This window comes from Delphinapterus leucas, chromosome 11 (genome assembly GCF_059928025.1).
Source record: "Delphinapterus leucas isolate spDelLeu-1000000601 "Yukka" chromosome 11, BTC_Dleu_Yukka2, whole genome shotgun sequence".
Classification (NCBI taxonomy): domain Eukaryota; kingdom Metazoa; phylum Chordata; class Mammalia; order Artiodactyla; family Monodontidae; genus Delphinapterus; species Delphinapterus leucas.
This window is the reverse complement of record NC_143139.1, coordinates 15,400,796-15,405,888: the sequence shown is the minus strand read 5'-3', so window position 1 is coordinate 15,405,888 and position 5,093 is coordinate 15,400,796. Positions and strand designations below refer to the sequence as shown.

The 5,093-nt window shown below is 44.3% G+C and overlaps 1 pseudogene; it reads right to left on the bottom strand.

Moving 5' to 3' along the window:
* Nucleotides 1-3,460: 3,460 nt before the first annotated feature.
* On the bottom strand, nucleotides 3,461-4,849 carry LOC111176561 (ubiquitin-conjugating enzyme E2 S pseudogene; annotated as a pseudogene).
* Nucleotides 4,850-5,093: the final 244 nt, after the last annotated feature.

The following is a 5,093-nucleotide window of genomic DNA, read 5'->3' as shown; positions in this document are numbered from 1 at the left end:
CTAAAATGAATACAATATTATATGAATTACATCTCAGTTAAAAACGCTATTATTGGGCTTCCCTGGTGGTGCAGTGGTTGAGAATCTGCCTGCTAATGCAGGGGACATGGGTTCGAGCCCTGGTCTGGGAGGAGCCCACATGCCGCGGAGCAACTAGGCCCGTGAGCCACAACTACTGAGCCTGCGCGTCTGGAGCCTGTGCTCCGCAACAAGAGAGGCCGCGATAGTGAGAGGCCCGCGCACCGTTATGAAGAGTGGCCCTCGCTTGCCACAACTAGAGAAAGCCCTCGCACAGAAACGAAGACCCAACACAGCAAAAATAAATAATAAATTACTAAACTCCTACCCCCAACATATTAAAAGAAAACTCCTATTATTATTAATATTAAATTATTTCATTATTATTAAATTTCAAAAGATACAGTTTGAAAAAAGCATATATAAAAGCATATATAAAATATATGGGGCTTCCCTGGTGGCGCAGTGGTTGAGAGTCTGCCTGCCGACGCAGGGGACACGGGTTCGTGCCCCGGTCCTGGAAGATCCCACATGCCGCGGAGCGGCTGGGCCCGTGAGCCATGGCCGCTGAGCCTGCGCGTCCGGAGGCTGTTCTCCGCAACGGGAGAGGCCACAACAGTGAGAGGCCCACGTACTGCAAAAAAAAAAAAAAAATATATATATATATATATATATGAAACAAAAATGTGTGCCCTAATGATTTATCACAAAGCAAACCCTCATGTAAACACCACTCAGATCAAGAAACAATCTTGCCGACGCTTCCAAAGCCTCTCTCACGTCCCCTTCATCTCCTCCTGGCAATTATGGTAATCACTTCCTTGCCTGCTTTACAGTTCCAGTGTATCCCCAAACTCTGTAGCTCTGTTTTGAATTTTATAGTAAATGGAATCCTACAGTATAACTGCTTTCATGACCGGCTTTTTTCTGCTCAAGATATTTGTGAAATTTACCCAGGATCTGATTGTAGCTGTAGTTGGTTCATTTCCACTCTTTTATAGTCTTCGATTGTATATATCTAAAATTTATTTATATATTTTACTCTTAGTGTGCATTTGGGTATTTCCAGTTTGAGCCCCCCGAAAATAGTACTGTTAAGAACACTATTCTACTGTCTATTGGTGCACATGTACACACATTTCTCTTTTCTCTCTTCCTAGGAGTGGAAATGCTGGGTCCTAGGGTGTGCTTGTAGTCAGCTCTGCTGCTACTGCCAATCCCTTTTCTAAGGGGGCTGTACTAATACACTTGTCAAGCAGCAGTGAATGAGGGTTCCGGCTGCTCTCTACTTGCCTCAATGATTAGTATCATCAGTCTTTTGAATTTTAGCTGTTTTGATAGGTTTTCTAGTTAAAGGAAAATTTTCTCTACTCACAACTCCTCTAACACCAAATATGTGGCTTTTCCAAACCAAGAAATTCTCTAATTCTCTGTGGACACCCACTGGATGTTATACAATTTAATTCAATTCTGACACTACTACCTGGATTTAGTACAGACCCTACAGCTTAAGGGCTCAGTCCCACAACACTGCCCCCACTTCGGATGCTAATTGCAAGTAGAAGGTCCCAGGTTATCCATACTTCGTCTTACTTGGCTAAAAATTGGGGGTTCCAACAACCCCCCTGATCAGGTTTGGTAATTTGCTATAGTGGCTCACAGAACCTAGGCAAACACTTTATTTACTATTACCAGTTCATTATAAAGGATGTTATAAAGGATACAATGAACAGCCAGATGAAGAAGTACGTAGGGCAAGGTGTGGGAAAGGGGTGTGGACCTTCCATGTCCTCTCTGGGTGTGCCACCTTCCCAGCACCGTCATTTGTCCACCAACCTGGGAGCTCTCTGAACCCTTCTGTTTAGGGTTTTTAATGGAAGTTTATTACATAGGCATCACTGATTAAATTACTGGCCATTGGTGATTAATTCAAACTCCAGTCTCTCTCCCCTCCCTGGAGGTCAGCGGAGGTGGGACTGAAATTTCTAAGTTTCTAATCATGCCTTGGTCTTTCTGGGGACTAGCTCCCATCATGAAGCTATCCAGGGACCCCAGTGACAGTCTTTTCATTAGCGTGTGATAAAATGTTCCTATCACTCTGGAGATTCCAAGGGTCTTAGAAACTCTTGTGTCAGGAACCAGGGACTTAGTCCAAATATTATAACAAAAAATGCTCCTGTTATTCCTATTATTCAGGAAATTACAAGGGTTTTAGGAACTCTGTGTCAGGAACTGAGGGCAGAGACCAAATATATATTTATCACAGTAGTGTTATCTCACTTAGTGTTAGTTTACGTTTCCCCTGAGTTGAGTTCCTTTCACATGTTCATATATTCATTGGCTATTGGCGCTCATATTCTGTGAAGTTGCTGTTCAAATCTCTTGCCCATTTTCCTTTTTGGTTGCCAGACTTTATTACTGTTGTTGTTGTTGATCGCAGGATTGTTTAGGTGATTCAAAATATTGTCCCTCACTCTGTGGCTTACTTTGTACTTTCTTATTGGTGTCTTGATGAACTTAATACAGTAAAATTTATAAATCTTTCCTTTACGCTTTTGGTGTCTTGTTTATAAAGTCTTTTCCTACTGTAGGTCATGAAAATATTCTCCTATCTTATCTTCTAGAAGCTTCAGGGTTCTGTATTTCACATTTAAGCTTGCAATCCATCTGGAGCTGTTTTTTCTGAATCGTATGTAATTGAGTTCAAGGTCCATTTTCACCTGCCCCCACGCCCAGCAACCCCCTATTGGGATAGCCAATATTCTCAACAACATTTATTGTAAAGTTATGCTTTGCCTAAGGTTCGGAAGTGTCATCTTAGTCATTCAGGAATCTATATATGCACAGTCTTGATTTTATCCCATTATTTTATTTGTCTATCCTTTCATTAATATGATATTGTCTCAATTACTGTCACATCAGGGAAATTATCAATGTCTTGTAGAGTAAGTTCTCGCACCATGAACTTCTTCAAGACTACACTCACTATTCTTAGTCCATTGCCTTTCCATTGATTTCCATTTTGGAATCAGGCTAGGCCACTGCATTTTAATATATTTTCTAGAATCAGCTTGCGAATTCCATAACAACAACAACAAAACAAATACACACACATAAACATCAACATACACTTAATATGATAAATACACCCATAAACCAAATTTAAAAACTGATTGGGGTTTTACTCCGATAGCCCTGAATCTATAGAATTGTTTGAAGAAAATTGACATTGTTATATTAGCAAATCTTTATACTCATTGACATGGTATGTCTCTCCATTTAATTTGGTCTTCTTTAATGTCTCGTGGTAATGTTTTACAGATTTCTGTAGTTTTTTTGTTTGTTTGTTTATTTGTTTTTGCTTTTCCAACTGTATTTAGAAAAACAAATCCAGGTCCCAGTGCCCCCATGCCATCCCCCACCCAGCCATAATTTAAATAACTTAGAGACAGAGTTGGGGCCGGGGTGGGCGGGTGCGGGGTAGGGGGGGCGGGTGGGACAGAGAGGGGGGAGGCGTGTGCTTCTTGGTTATGGGACCCTTGCCCCCTCCCAGGCCCCCAGGGGCCATGGGGTCGGCAGTGGAGGCCTCAGCCAGCCTGTGCCCCGAGGGATCTCTGTGAGCCATACTACTTCTCCTAATTTTCCAAGAGCAGGAGGCCAGCCTCCTCGCCGAGGGTGGACTCCGGGTCAGGGTGGATTGGCAGGCCCTCAATGGTCAGCAGCACATGCCGGATGCCCAGCTGGTGTCCAGTTCCTCTTGAGCATGTTGACGCAGGTCTCACCGTTGGCGTCCACCTTCGGATGGAAGATCTTGGTCAACGAGTACCCTTGGGTGGGGAGGCAGGATGGTCCTTCCCCAACAGGAGTTTCATATGGAATAGGCTTCCAGCGCCGGGGTCCCCTTGGGGTTCTTGATGGTGACTTGCAGGTCTGCGAGGTCCTCCTCGTTGGAAAAGACCTTGATGCCATCAGGTGGGTCAGCTGTCAGCGTCATCACCTCCTGTACACCAAATGGATGATGGAGGATGGGGGCAGGTTCCCCACCTTGGAGTTCATGACTGCCACTGGCAAGGGAAGGGTCTCCTGGCCCCCTTCCTGAGCTGGGGGCGGTCCCCAACTGCTGCCACTGCGGCCCTAGGGGCCCCAGCTCCCCTCCCCCCTGCCTCAACCCCCATGCGCTGCACCTGCAGCTCCTCCTGCCCCAGGTGCTGGTCTTTTTTAAAAAAAATTTTTTTCCATTTCAAAAGAAATCTATTTATTATTTTTCTATTACACATAGAGGCTTTGGTCATCTGGACCAAAAAAATTATTTTTTAAAAAAGGTTTTTTAGGTCTTTGTTTTTCAAGGCAAATGACCACTTATTAGATGTTTGATTTTGTCCTCAAATCCCAGTCAGGTCTACTACCCTGATGAACTAGAAAGGACTTTGTGGGCCCTCATGATGCCTTCTCTGTTCTCCAGCCTCTCAAAGCTCTTTGTAGATCGTCTTTTTGATGCGATACTCTGAAACCCCTGTAATCTGGGGGGGTATTAGTTGGTCAACTGTACTCCCACCATTCCCTATTCCAGCTTCCTTGTCATTCAGGGTCACCTGTCAGGTTACACAATATACACAAGACAATCTGCCACAAAACACAGCTCTCCTCTTTTGCCTCACAGAAGAATTAAAGTTCCAAAATATATGCAGACCCATCTTCCATCTCCAACCATCCTCTAGTTCTTCCCAGTCTTTCCAAAGCAGTCTCACCCCTACATTCTTGTTTTTTAAAAAAATATTTATTTACTTATTTGGCTGCACTTGGTCTTAGTCACAGCATGCAGGCTCTTCATTGCAGCACACGGGCTTCTCTTTAGTTGTGGCACACTGGCTCCAGAGCTCTCAGGTTCAGTAGTTGTGGCACACAGGCTCTCTAGTTGTGGCCTGTGGGCTCTAGAGCATGCAGGCTTAGCTGCCCCAAGGCATGTGGGATCTTAGTTCCCCACCCAGGGATCACACCCATGTCCCATGCATTGGAAGGGGGATTCTTAACCACTGGACCACCAGGGAAGTCCCTCATCCCTATATTCTTGATCA